The sequence below is a fragment of the Papio anubis genome, chromosome 10, assembly GCF_008728515.1.
Source record: "Papio anubis isolate 15944 chromosome 10, Panubis1.0, whole genome shotgun sequence".
Classification (NCBI taxonomy): domain Eukaryota; kingdom Metazoa; phylum Chordata; class Mammalia; order Primates; family Cercopithecidae; genus Papio; species Papio anubis.
This window is the reverse complement of record NC_044985.1, coordinates 117445167-117460388: the sequence shown is the minus strand read 5'-3', so window position 1 is coordinate 117460388 and position 15222 is coordinate 117445167. Positions and strand designations below refer to the sequence as shown.

At 39.9% G+C, this 15222-nt stretch overlaps 1 protein-coding gene and 2 pseudogenes across 1 annotated transcript in view; 1 reads left to right on the top strand and 2 right to left on the bottom strand.

The window, feature by feature from the left end:
- LOC116268648 overlaps positions 1-15222 on the bottom strand; it is a 143787-nt pseudogene that overhangs the window by 94705 nt on the left and 33860 nt on the right.
- UGT1A10B (UDP glycosyl transferase 1A10B) overlaps positions 1-15222 on the bottom strand; it is a 229057-nt gene that overhangs the window by 211363 nt on the left and 2472 nt on the right.
- LOC116269206 lies at positions 2252-5841 on the top strand (annotated as a pseudogene).

Genomic DNA, 15222 nt, shown 5'->3' with positions numbered 1-15222 from the left:
AACAAATCTCTAGGGAGTTGCAAACTTTCCCACATTTTTCTGTCTTCTTCTGAGCCCTCCAAACTCTTCCCATCTCCGTCTGTTACCCAGTTCCAAAGTCACTTCCACATTTTCAGGTATCTTTTCAGTAGCAACCCACTCTACTGGTACCAATTTACTGTGTTAGTCTGTTTTCATGCAGCTGATAAAGACATGCCTGAGACTGGGGAATTTACAAAAGAAAGAGGTTTAATTGACTTAGAGTTCCACATGGCTGGGGAGACCTCATAATCATGGCAGAAGGCAAGGAGGAGCAAGTCACATCTTACATGGATGGCAGCAGGCAAAGAGAGCTTGTGCAGAAAAACTTTTATTTTTAAAACCACGAGATCTCATGAGACTTACTCACCATCATGAGAACAGCATGGGAAAGATCCACCCCCATGATTCAATTACCTCCCTCCAGGTTCCTCCCATGACATGTGGGAATTGTGGGAGTTCCAATTCAAGATGAGATTTGGGTGGGGACACAGCCAAACCATATCATTATTGAATCTGATTTGCTAAAATATTGTTTTAAATTTTTGTATCTAAGGTCATGAGGGTCTGTAGTTTTTCTGTCTTGTCACATCTTTATCTGGTTTTGGTATTGTGGTAATGTTGGTCTCACAGAATGAATTAGGACATTTCACATGCTTCTGTTTTCTGGACTAGATTGTGAGAAATTGGTATTATTTCTTCCTTCAGTGTTTGGCAGAATTTGTCAGTGAAGTCATCTGAACTGTACCTTTTTGTTTGTGGGAACATTTGAATTCAAAATTCAATTTGAATTTAAAAGGTACAGATTATGTCATTTGTGTTATTAATTTATTTTTGTGTAAAGTCTGACAGCTTGTGTCTTCTAAGAAATTTGTCCATTTCATCTAAATTGTAGATTTTATTGGCATGAATTTGTTCATATTCTCTTATCATTTTAATACCTGTAGAATCTATGGTGATACTACCTCTCCCATTCCGGGTATTGGTAATTTATATCTTCTGTCTTTTTTTTTCTAATCAGCCTGGCTAGAAATTTGTCAGGTTAATTGATCTGCCCAAAAAGTCATCTTTGGTGTCATTGGTTTTCTCCATTGTTTTTCTATTTTCTATTTCATTAATTTCTACACTGAAGTAAACCTCCAGGGAAGGTAGATCACTCACTGTCATGTTTGTTTTTCAAGGACAGTCATCTGCCAGTGCCCCAGTCACCAAGGGACAGGTGACTAAGCAATGTCTAGTACCCATTGACGCATCCTGGAGGGAGCCATCTTGTGCTCCTACAAGGATTATGCCCTGAGGTTGGCTGCTGATTCCCTCACTAAATGTTCCTCAGGGTGTTGCCTGACACGCTGGGCTAATTCATGGAAATCTGCATGATGTAATTCAGCCCAATGCAACAAGAATTCCATCAACTTCCTCTGTGCCAGGTATAGCATGGGTGCTGTGGAAGAAGGATGAAAATAGGAAGAAGACATAACCTCTGTCTTCAGGGGGTTTTCAGGATACTGTGGGTGACCAATACATATTCCTGAAAGAAGGCACCAGACCGATGGGATAAGCCCACAGCAGAGGCCTACAGCTCTGTTCAGAACGAGGAAGCAGAGTGGGCTGAGAGAGGCAGCTCAGCAGAGTGCTTAGGAAAGGATAGGGCCACGACTCCCCACTGCAGGTAACATATCTAAGGAAAGCCGTTTACAATAGGTGACGGTCACATTCCATCAAATCTCTGGAAGGGTTCATGGAGGTGGGGTTGTCAATCTTATTTCAGCCTTTCAAAGGCCTCTCAGGGTTTGGAAATGGAAGCAACAATGCCTGTGCATTGCAGAGGCGCAGGTGAGCCCCCATTTCCTGCCAGTTAGGAAGTTAGTGCTGAGGGCCTTACTGTCTTTCCTTGGCACATGAGATACCAGTTCCTTTCTGGGCATAGAGCTTTTTGTTGTCTGAGGATAACATCCAAATTTTGCTTTGAAACACATTTCAAAAATATGAGCTTTATTCAAATTTACTTTCCTTTTTATCTTTCTGAATTGTTAAGGTCCAAAAGCATTGCTGAATAATTCTGTGTCTAAACACCCATTGCAACACAGGGCATGATCTATCCCCAAGGCAAAGAACATAAGGTACGCTTGTCTGGAAAACGTACACGTAGGTATCTCAGCAAATGCTACTCGTGTTATTATGAGTAATTCATTGGCAGTGATTGTGACTTTTTTTTTTTTTTTTTTAATGAACAAATAACTACATGCCCTCTACTGGGGTCAGGTTTTGTGCCTTTACTTCTCCCACCTACTGTATCATAGCAGCTTAGAATCCCAGCTGCTCACTCTGAGCTGAAGTTCTCTGATGGCTTTTGCAGGGTGGAATAGCCTCCTTCCCCTATCTGTGTGTCTACTGCTGACCTGTGGCTTTGCCAAGGCAGGGAAGCTGCTGGTAGTGCCCATGGATGGGAGCCACTGGTTCACCATGCGGTCAGTGGTGGAGAAACTCATTCTCAGGGGGCATGAGGTGGTGGTAGTCATGCCAGAGGTGAGTTGGCAGCTGAGAAGATCACTGAATTGCACAGTGAAGACTTATTCTACCTTGCACACCCTCGAGGATCTGGACCGGGAGTTCATGGCTTTTGCCAATGCTCAATGGGAAGCAGAAGTATGAAGCTTATTTTCTCTATTAATGAGTTCATCTAAATGTTTGGAATTTAGTTTTTCACATTGCAGGAGTTTGTTTAATGACCAAAAATTAGTAGAATACTTAAAGGAGAGTTCTTTTGATGCAGTGTTTCTGGATCCTTTCAATCTGTGTGGCTTAATTGTTGCCAAATATTTCTCCCTCCCCTCTGTGGTCTTCACCAGAGGAATATTTTGTCATTATCTTGAAGAAGGTACACAGTGCCCTGCTTCTCTTTCCTACAGCCCTAGATATGTCTCAGGGTTTTCATATGCCATGACTTTTAAGGAGAGAGTATGGAACCACATCTTCTACTTAGGGGAACATTTATTTTGCCCGCATTTTTTCAAAAATGCCTTAAAAATAGCCTCTGAAATTCTCCAAACACCTGTCATAGCATATGATCTCTACAGCCACACATCAATTTGGTTGTTGCAAACGGACTTTTTGGACTATCCCAAACCCGTGATGCCCAACATGGTCTTCATTGGTGGTATCAACTGCCATCAGGGAAAGCCAGTGCCTAAGGTAAGTCATTGCTCCTTTAGCACATTAAAAGTGTTCTGGCTTCGAATATTTAAAAAGATTCCTTACTGAACTGGGATTTGACATTTGTGTTTGTTGCATCTAAAATTTCTTTTCTGTGTAAAAAATTATTTTGTGCCATCCACATGCTTGTTGGTTAGCAACTTTTATGTAATGGCTTTGTTAATATGTATCTGTGTACAACTGGTTAATTGTTCATAATTTCCACTACATTTTTAAAATTTTTATTTTATTTTTAGAAACATGGTTTTGCTATGGTGCCCTGGCTAGACTCAAACTCCTGGGCTCAAGTGATCCCCCTATGTAAGCCTTCCAAGCAATTATGACTTTTTTAGTATTTTTGGAAAAATACTTAAAAACCCAATAAGAAATGAAACTTTCATTTTAGCTAATCCTGTAGTCCCTGCTGCAGTAAAATGCTCTTTGCGATTGTGTATGCATGTCTTTCCATTTATTGAAATTACTTTATATATAAACATGTATGTAAATGTTTACACTTATTTTATTAAAATCAAATCTACTATCAGGCTGGACATGTTGTTCTTTACCATGAATTTTTACTTGCCAGTAAACCAGAGACAACTTTACAGATTTGACATGTTCTTTTAATAATTGCATAAAAGTCTTTACTTTGGATGCAACATAGTTGCAAGCTTTCCCAGGTGTTTTTCTGCTAAAGATTTGGCTAACTTCTTCAAAACAACAATAATAAGCTGATGATATCTTTCTTTGACCCTGAAGAAAGTATAAAGCAGAATGCGTTTAGCCACCCAAAACAGTGTTACCATAACGTTTGGTCTCGTCCTGTCTGCTTTTTATTTGACTGGATCACTTTCATCTCCTGGTAGCCATTTCTTTGATTGTGCTGTCTTCAGGGTCTTACGGGTAAAGCTGTGTTTCATCTCCGCTTACAATTCTTTGAAGAGATGCTTCAAGGTCTTGATCCCACTTGTTTATAATTTCCTGTGAAGGGTCTGTTCTTGTCTGTAGCTGATCTGGCTGCAACGGTTTTGGCACCCATCAAGTGGAAAATTTGTTCAACTGAAATTTTTGTCAGAATTGTGTAAACTGTCCTGATTGAAATTTCTATTGTGTTGGCTATTGTTTCTGCTGTTAATTGTCAGTCCTCTTCAGTTAGAGCATGAGCAAGATTAATTATTTCCTTGCAAATTAATGTGTGGATGGTCTGCTGGTGTGGGCTTCATCTTCACCATCGTCTTGTCCCTTCTCAAAAGGAATTACTCACTTGTAAACTGCTAATTTTTTGGAGCATTTTCCCCATTAACTTTCTGTAAAGCATCAGTGATTTCACCATTTTTCCCTCATGCCTCAGCATAAATTTTAGGCTATTGCTTCAACTGTAGCAGAATTGATGTTGTTCTGATGGGGACTTCTTTCCAACTGATGTCTTATCCTTCTTAGTGCCTCAAACTAGATCCTACTCAGACAGGTTTTAACAACTTAGTGTAAGTTTGTTTTGGTGCAAAGAAATTTGAAATCCATGCATAAGTTTTCATAATATGCATTTTCATTAATTGTGTGATGATCCCTCATCTGTTACTTTTATAGGTATGGACCATGCATTTTTGTTTATTGTTCTGGCTTCTTACAGGGTTCAGTATACTTTGTAACACAATTGTGTCTCTCACAGATTGGCAGATATTTGGTAAAGGATTGACTTTGTAGCCAACTCATGGGAAAGTGAAATAATGTAAAAAACAGGAAGACTACAGTTTTAGGCCTTTCAAGTGAGGCATGGCTTTCAGCTCTTGGCAAGAACAGGTGAGGAGATGCAAGTCTCTAAGAGGCTAGGCTTTTCAAAGTGCTCCTCTCCCCTTCACCCTCCTTCAGTTACAGCACCAAGCACCACCCAGGTGTTGCCTGCAGCCTCACCCTCTACCGTTGTGGGATCCTGCCACTTCCGGAACCCACACTGAGTTCCTTGTGGCTCATAGGGTCATCCAGAGGGCTGTAAAGATACAGAAAGATATATGTAATTTTATATCACCTATCATATAAAGATATATTTATAAAATAGGAAACATATTAACCATTTATCATTTTATATATTTATGGTTTTATGTGTCTAAAATATATTGTTTTATGTATGTATTTAAGGGTAAGTATGTATAAGAGGTTTTAGGGATATGGAAAATTACATATTTATATATATCTTTACAAATTAGAATAAAGGAAGGAAAATTCTCAAAGAGGAATTCGGATATCCAAGAGTGCCCTTTGACAAAGAGCCTTGGATACAACATACCTACAAAAGTGAATTGTCATTGAAAGACCTGTGGACACTGGATTTCTCTTTCCTTATTTTAGAAGGGCAGGCTGTGTCTTGGAAAAGCATACAGTTTGTTGTATCTTGCTGGGCAACACGAGTCATAGTCTGAAGTGTCCGATGAGAAGGAAGCATCACTTGATGGTGGAGTGTGCATCTGTGCCCATGTATGTGCACGTGTGTTTGTGTGTGTGCATGCACATGTGTCTGCATGCAGTGTCTCAGATCCTACATAGGGGTTTTTCCTGAAGGCCTCCGGTAGCGAAAACTCATTGAGTCTATCCAGGGGAATTACATCCAATGCTGTAAATAAATAACAAAGATGGCAGATCATCATTCAAGAGAGTATCAAGATAGTTTTAATTAAAAAAAAAAAAAAAAAGGGAATCACTCCCAGGGTTTTTTAGTTTTTGGTGAGTTCCAGCAGAATTGATGACTAGGTCCAGTAGGAAGGAATTCAGGATTACTCTGTACCATCCAGGGTGAGTGTAGCTCTGAAGAACTGGGGGTAGGAAGTGACTTCATAGCAAGCAAAGATCTGGGCTTCCCCCATTGCTCTAAGATCTAGTTCCATTGTGAGATTCAAATTCAGAGTAAGCTGTTAGTGGGCAAGACCAAGGCCTCCCACCAAGATTATTCAATTCAACTTCTTTTTTTTTTTTAATCAAAATTTTCAAACATATGGCAAGGAGAGACTATAGTGTAATGAACACCTATATATCCATCTTTGTGTTACGTAACTTTCAATATTTTATTATACTGATTTATGTATCTGCTCTTTTGTTTCTTTTTTAAAAAAAACCTTCTGGCTATAATGTTTTAATGGAAATGCTGTGCATATCATTCTATCCCCAAATACTTCACTAAATATGAAAAATAAGGAAAGTTTGTTACATAGCCACAATATCATCATTCCTCACAGAATCAATAACTCTTTAATATTGTCTCACTCATAATCCATAATGAAATTTCCCCTAATTGTCTCAAAAATGTCTTTTACATGCAGATCAATTAGAATGGGTTAAGAGAATCAGAAATAGGCCCATCCTTAGCCAGTGCTTTTTACTGTAGATTTTAGGGCAGCTGTTGAAATGGGAAAAGAATAATCTCTTTAACAAGAATTAAGCTGCGACGGCTACATATCCACATACAAGATATTGAGAAATTTGCATCCCATATGGCAAAAACTAACTTAGGAAATGGATCAAATAGCTGAATAGAAAAGCTAGACGTGTATAAGTTTAGAAGGAAACATTTGGGGAAGTATTTATGAGCCGGATTTGGAATTGGTTTCTGTGATGCCAGTACACACACATTGTTGTGTATAAGAAACAACAACAACAAAAAACACAGACAAATTGGCATCGAATAAAACTACTTTGTCGTCGAGGATGCTCTCAAGAGAATGAAAAGGCAACCCACATGGCCTCCCTCACTAAGATGTGCAAGTAAACATGTACATGCTTGACGTGGAGGTTCCTGGGAGAATAATCCACAGTCCCAAAAGACCAGAAATTTCAAAGTCCTGAATGTTAAGAGCCTGAAAGATCAACATCCTACAAATATAATTCCAGAAAAATATAACTTTAAAAATTAATTAAAAGATAATCTGTTTACTTTTTTAAAAGGAATTTATTTGAAAAACATATAAAAACATGACAGACCATTTCATAGGCCACTTTACACCATAAAATCAGTAATAATAACACAGGTATCTTTGCAAGCATAAACCCTCAGGTGTACTAATGACCTTCATATAGGTGTATCAGTTGTGAGAAGATGAATCATATTTGTAAAGTAGTAGGTTAAAAAGGAAAAGTATAAACATTTATTGTTGTGGTTGGTAATATTATGTGCACTCAGGTTTACGGCTTTGATTATCTGAAATACCATGAAAAATGACCTGAGACGTTTCATGAGGTCAGTCAGAAGCCTCTATGGGTCACCACCACATACACAGTTGCTCCAAAGGTACTTAAGAATCTTGAGAATTCTCTTTTGTTTATTTTTTTTTTTTTTTGAGACAGGAGTCTCACTCACAGCCAGGCTGGAGTGCAGTAGTGCGATCTCGGCTCACTGCAACCTCCACCACCCGGGTTCAAGCGATTCTTCTGCCTCAGCCTCCTGGGTAGCTGGGATTACAGGCGCCCACCACCACAGCCAGCAAATTTTTGTATTTTTAGTAGACATGGGGTTTTGCCATGTTGGTCAGGTTGTTCTTGAACTCCTGACTTTGGATGATCTGCCCTCCTCAGCCTCCCAAAGTCCTGGGATACAGAGGCATTGGGCCAAGGCCACAATGAATTTATCTTTCACAAATGCAGATGTACAAAAGGGACATCTTTTCATTTACTGAGGATGTTTCAACATTTGTACATACATGCCTAATGCTTACACACTTACTCTTGTGATAATACACTTCCATGGAGTCAAATTTGCGGGCATAAAATGAATTAGAATCCTCCATAAGTCTCTACGGAGTCTCTGCCTTCGGTATTGGAAATGATATGAAGATGAAATACGTAGCATAGCAAATTGTAAAAATGATGCTGACAATTTAACCTTGTGAAAAAACCTAAAAAGAAGAAAAAGGAAAAGGAAAAAAAATCTCCAAAAGAACCTATCCTGTGATTGTGATTTTTGGGATTTTAGCTGTTAGAGAGTTCAGATTTCAGGGAGGTTAGACCTTAGGGATTTGGATTTTTGGGAAATTGATATGTTGGAATTCAACATTCAGGATTATAAGTTTTGGGGTTATGTCTTTCAGGATTGTGATCTAAACCCTACAGCATCTTGTTTGTTAGTACAACCTGTATACATTTTAGATATATCTCTGTACCCCAGCAGGCATCATGGAATTAAGTAGTTCACAGCAGAGAGTCTCAACCTATCTGTGATTAAGGAATAGAAAAAAGGTTTTCTGCTGTTGATTACATATTCATAATTTTTTGTAACATAGAACAAAAGTGAAAAGCTAGAAAGTGAAATGAAATAAACCACAGACCTATAAAATGTAAAACTACCGATGATGGCTTGACTGACAGCAACACCAATTGCTACAGGAATTTCTAAGCATTTCCTGCAGGGTCTGCACCCATGCTGCGGTGGTTAGGTAACACAACGAGCTGGAAACCACATCTTGAACAGCACTGTTTTAGACCCAGTCCAGTGGCTCTATGTGAGTAGTGTTTAATCAGAAATAAGGCCAGGCATGGTGGCTTATGCCTGTTATCCCAGCACTTAGGGAGACCGAGGTGGGCGGATCACCTCAGGTCAGGAGTTCGAGACCAGCCTGGCCAATATGGTGAAACTTCGTCTCTACTAAAAATACAAAAATTAGCACAGCATGGTGGCGGGCACCTGTAATCATAGCTACTTAGGAGTCTGAGGCAGGAGAATCACTTGAACCTGGAAGATGGAGGTTGCAGTAAGCCGAGATCACACCACCACTCTCCAGCCTAGGCAACAGAGCGAGACTGTATCTCAAAAACAAAAACAAAAACAAAGGAAAGAAAGAAAAAGTGAACAGAATACTTTCTGTTTTGTTAATGTGCTAAAATACACGGTCACAAACAGTGACTAATTAGTGATCACCAGGGCAAAGTCTATCATCAGCTACCTGTTTTCCTTGTAACCTTGTGTTTTGGGAACCTAGCAACTCTACTTCCCACTAAGGTGACAACCCATGCAAGTTTGCCCAGAATATTCCCAGTTTACCACTGGAAGTCTCACGTCCTGGGAGACTCCTTGTTCCCCAAGGAGCAGGGACAGCGGGTCACTGTCACTGGAGCACCGGAAGCTGGCCACATCATTAGGAGATTCAGAAGGGGCATGACTTAAAGAGACTCATGCTTCTCTTCTCTTCTGCTTTCTGCTGTCATTTCCAAGGGGTGACAAGTTCCTTCCATGCAGAAGCCAGGCCAGGAGATAAAAGTCATCTTGTCCTAGAAAAAGTGTTAGAAAGAAGGGAAACTGTCTGGTGTGTTTCCCCACAAGAGTTTCACAGACTCTTCTCTTGTAGGGGATATGGGAGTGGGTGATCACTGTCCTGGTCTCTCTGAAACAAGGACGCCTCTCTTGCCTCAGGGGGCCTGTCAGGCAAGTCTCTCCTGTCCCCCAAGGTTCACAGAGCCGCATCCCTGCAAGAGCAATGCTGAGTGGGGTTGGCTTTGAGCCCCAGCCATTCTCTTAACAATTGTTTTAGTTAAGTATCAGTTCCCGCATCCCCCCACTTTAGCATTGTTTGCCTCTTGCTATGATCAGTTTTCTCACTTTCACCTTTACACCTCTGTTCACTGAAAAATTACTGAATTACAAATTTGGAAAAGGAGTCTTTATTTCTTGGGAAAGGTTACAGCCTTCAAGATGGCCATCTAGCTGGCTGGGAATCATAGCCTCTGGCAAAGACCAGAGACAGGCCCTTGAAAGGAGAAGGAATAGGGGTAGGAGCTTTATGCTGAACAAGTTGGCTACATATACATATTCACCAGGTTACAGGAGGAGCTATGAATATTTATGAAGGCAGTCCTGACTCATGCGTATTGAACACACATGCACGTTACATATGACCCATGTTAACCCTGGGGTGGAGACATCACATTTAAATGATTACAATTAGGCCCTATACATCAAAAGGTGTCTTCAGGGCACAAGGCACTGAAATTCACAATCTCCGTAAATTGGCCAGAACCAGTCTGTGGTCGCCAGTCACTGGTCTTCTTAAGTCACTGGTCTTCTTACCAGGAGAAAGTTCCGAAAATCAGCTTCTTGTCCAATGAAAGCAGTATTTGTGGCTTACGGAACAAGGGATGGCCATCAGTTAGTCAGCGTCCGGTGGAGCTGCACTTGTTTGACATTGTTTTTCTCTAGACCTGTGCTTATTTAGCTGCTAGAGAAAAAGAAAAATTCTGTGGCAGTTGGAACGTAGTTTATTCTTTAAGTGTAGGCGCCCATGACTCAACTCTTGCCTGGCGCGGCTTGAGGTCTTATGTGTAGTTTGGTATCTGATTGCCACGAAGAGTCCATTGAGTGCATCTCATCTCTATTTTAACATTGGAGTGGGTCAGTTGTGTTTAAATCACAAAAGGGAGGGAATGAGACGAAGCGGGTCCAGCCTTCTGTTCCGTCGTGGCTGTGACTCAGTGTTGAAGGTTTCTTTGGGGTCCCGCTGGTCAGGAGGGGTCCATTCACTTGTCGTGGGAGACGGGCAGCGCTTAGTATTTTCTTTTCAGTTTACACCTTCCTGGGCATCCCTATGAAGACGTACAGAGAAACACGCACATGCTTCATGTGGCAGCTCCCTTGGTTAAACATCTTTTTTTTTTTTTCCTTTTCTGTGAGTCTTCCTGAAACAGATGAGCCCAGGTGGAGCCTCCACCTGCGTTAGGACCTAACCTTTCTACATCTTTGTGAAATCCCTGGTGTCAGTTACTGCTGCTTCCCCTCACCAGCTTCTCCTTTCCTTCAGACTACCCTGAGAACATGGTACCCAACACAATACACTGTCTCTTTGGCTCACTCAGGATATTCTGGTGATGACCTGTGGCCTGCCAGCCCCCACCAGCTATCAAGGTCCCCCATCATCTCACCTTTCCTGGCTTATGGGCTTTATTTTATGCCACTGTTCATGCTCACAGTCACCTGGTGGTTTATATTTTTGTGTTGCTGTAAAGGAATACCTGGGGTTGGGTAATATATAAAGAGATAATATCTGGCCCTCAGTTCTGCAGGCTGTACAAGAAGCACAGTACCAACATCTGCTTCCGGGAAGAGACTCAGGCTGCTGCCACTCATGGCAGAAGGTGAAGGTGGAAGGTGCTGATCACATGGTGAGAAAGAAGCAAGAGAAAAAGGAAGTGTTGCTAGGATCTTTTTAACAATCAGTTATTGCAGCAGCAATAGAACAGGAACTCACCCATTATAGGGAATGACGTACTAGGTCATTCGTGAGAGATCCACCCCATAACCCAAGTACCTCCCACTAAGCCCCACGTCCAACATTAGGGAATCAAATTTCAACACTTGACTTGAGGGAGTCAGATATCTAAACTGTATCATTTGATATGGTCAGTCTTTTTGATTGCAGCTATTGTAATGGATATGTAAATTAAATTGCAATTTTGATTTGATTTTCCTATTTAAATATGATGTTGAGCATCTTTACATGTGACTGTTTGCCATCTGTATACATTCTTTGGTAAATGTTCAAATCTATGCCCCTTTTTAAGAAATCAGATTTTCTCTTCATTATTGAGGTTTAAAAGTTATTTATATATTCTGGATATTTATACTTTATCAGTTTGTGGGCTTTTTTTCATGAAACCTTTTATTTTAGAAGAAATTTAGATTTATGCAAGATTGCAAGAACCAGCACAGAGAATTTTCGTATATCCTGTGCCTAGTTTCCTCCTTTTTTTTTTGAGACAAAGTGTCAGTCTGTCACCAAGGCTGGAGTGCAGTGAGGCAATCTCGGTTCACTGCCACCTCTGCCTCCTGGGTTCAAACGATTCTTGTGCCTCAGCCTCCTGAGTAGCTGGGATTACAGGTGTGCACCAGCACACCCAGCTAATTTTTGTATTTTTAGTAGAGACAGGGTTTCGCCGTGTTGACCAGGCTGGCCTCAGCCTCCCAAAGTACTGGGATTACAGGTGTGAGCAATGACACCCATCCTCCCCTATTTTTAAATGTTATGTTACTATAGCATATTATCACAACTCATTAACCAACATTTGATACATGATGATGAACTAAAGTCTATGTTCTCTGCAGATGTCATTAATTTTTACCTAATGTCCTTTTTCATTTCTAGGATCCCATCCTTGATACCAAATGGCATTTAGCCATCACATCCCCTTCATCTCCTCTACCCTGTGACAGTTTTTCAGACTTTCCTTGTTTTTGATGACTTTGACAGTTTTGAGTAGTTTCTGGTCACACGTTCTGTAGAATGTTCCAAGGTCTTGGTTTGTCTGATGTTTTGATCATGGCTAGACTGGGGTTATAGGTTTTGGGAAGTAAGACCACAGAGGTAATGTCTTTTCTTGCTTTCTTGCCTGTTGATAGCCAACTCTTGAAAAGAGTAATCTTTTCTCCACTCAATTGTCTTTGCACTTTTGTAAAAACTTGGTTGTTCATACTTCTAAACATCTATTTCTAGACTTTCTACTCTGTTCCATTGATCCAATTGTGAAATATGTGATAATTATAGCTTTGTAATGTCTTGAAATGAGTCGTATTAGCTCTCTAATTTTTTTCAAAGTTGTTTTTGCTATTGTAGGTTTTCTACATTTGTGTATGAATTTTAGAATCAGTTTGCCAATTTGCACAAAAAAAAGCCCGTTGGGAATTTGGTTGGGATCATATTTAAGTTATAGTTCAACTGGGGAGAAATAACATCCTAACAATTTTGAGTTTTCCAATTCATGAACATATCTATATATTCAGATCTCTCCTCAGTGTTTTAGTTTTCAGTGTACAGTCTTTCACATCTTTGATCAGATTTATCCCTAAGTATTTCATGTTTTTGATGTTGTTTAAGTGGTATTTTCATTCAATTTTCAATTGCTCATTGCTAGTACAGTTGACCCTTGAACAATGTGGAGATTAGGGACACCAACCTCGCAGGTAGTCTAAAATCCACGTATCATTTTGACTCCCCTAACTGAACTATTAATAGCCTACTGTATAGCGGAAGCCTTACCGATAACATAAACAGCCAATGAACACATATTTGGTATGCTTTGTGTGTTGTATACTGTATTATTATAATAAAGTCAGCTAGAGAAAAGAAAATGTTATTAAGAAAATTTTAAGTTTTGAGAAAAAATTTTAAGGTTGAGAAAAAATGTATTAAGTATTCATTAAGTGGGAATGGATCATCATAAAGATCTTCCTTTTGACTGTCCTCCATTGAGTAGGCTGAGAAGGAGGAAGAGGAGGGGTTGCTTTTGCTTTTTCAGGGATGGCAGAAGGGGAAGAGGTAGAGGAGGTGGAAAGGGAGGCAGGAGAGGCGGGCACACTCGATGTAACTTTATGGAAATACGTCATAATTACTGTCTGACATTTTTGTTCTTTCAGTTCTTTAAAAATGCTTGCATATAGTATGAATTCTTCTTCACCATTTGCTTTAGTTTCAGTGCCCATATCATAGAAGGGTACAATCTGTAAAAGAAGTCAAAAGCAGTCTTCAATAATCAGAATCCTTCTGCAAGATTGTCTAATGTCAATTTATTTTCTGACACTGCTTCTTCTGTCTCTTCTTCCTCATTGTCTGGTACTGATTCCAAAGCACTCATCTCATCAAGTCATCTTTGGTTCATTCCTCAGGTGTGGTGTCTATTCGTTCTTGAATATCTCCAAGATCTCTGTCTTCAAACTCTTTATGCCCACCTCGTTCTTCTTTCATGCCGTATCCACAATCTCTTTCATGAGCCCCTTGATTGGCTCTGTTTTAAATCCTGCGAAGTCACTCACAGCATCTGAACACAGTTTTCTGCAGCGATAATGTATTGTTTAGGGCTTGATGGCTTTCACAGCTTTTTCTGTACAACAAGGACATCTTCCATGGTGTAATCCTTCTATATTTTCGTGATGTTCACTCCGCTGATGTTCTCTTCCATAGTGATGATGGTCCTTTCCATAGAAAACCATGTGTAATGATCCTTGAAGTGACTTGTAACCCCTTGTTCTAAAGGCTGAGTTAGAGATGTTGTTTGAGGACTTGGAGACCACTTTGGCTCTTTTTGTATTGAATTCCTGGGGTTCTGGATGGCTAGAGGCATTGTCCAATATCAAAAGCAATTTAAAAGACAGTCCTTTACTGGCAAGGTATTTCTGACCTCAGAGACAAAGCATTGGTTTTCATGGAACCAGTTCAGAAAAAGTGTTTGTGTTGTACCGGCCTTCTTGTTGTACAGCAAAAAGACTGGCAGCTGGTGTTTATTTTTTCCCTTAAAGGCTCAAGGATTAGCAGCTTTACAGATAAAGTTGTTCTTAATCGTAAATTGGACAGTATTTGCATAAGACAACAGAGTTAGCCTATCCTTTCCTGGCTTAAATCCTAGTGCCCGCTTCTCTTCCTTACTAATAAATGTCCTTTGTGGCAGTTTTTTTTTTTTTTTTTTTTTTTCCTCTAGAATAGGACACTTTTGCATGAATTAAAAACTGGCTCAGGCAGATATTTGTTCTCCTCAATGCTTCTCTTCACAGGGTCTGGGAAGTCACCTGCTGCCTCTTGTTTGGCAGAAGTTACTTCTGTTATCTTGAGATTTTTAAAGCCAAACCTCTTTCTAAAGCTATCAAACCATCCTTTGCTACCATTACATTCTCTAACTTTATATCCTTCATCTTTATTTAGCTTTGTGTTGTCATATAATGACTTTTGTTTTCTCAGGTCATATTAGAGTATATAGGTATGCCTTTCTTATAACCATCCTGCACCCACATATAAGCTACATTTTTTATAATAAAATTTTATTTAGATAATCATGATACAGAATTACTCTTTGACAACTTATCTATGGATATAATGACTCTAGTTTCAGACTTTTTCTTCTGAAATATGTGAGCTTTCCCCAACAGTCTGGTCTCTTTTCCTACCTTAATTTTCTACTTTTGCTCTTGGATTTGTTGATAGGGCACAGAGGACTTCCCATGGGGCTGTAAAGAACTTATTCCTCCGTGTGGACTGTGCACACCATGGTGCTGTC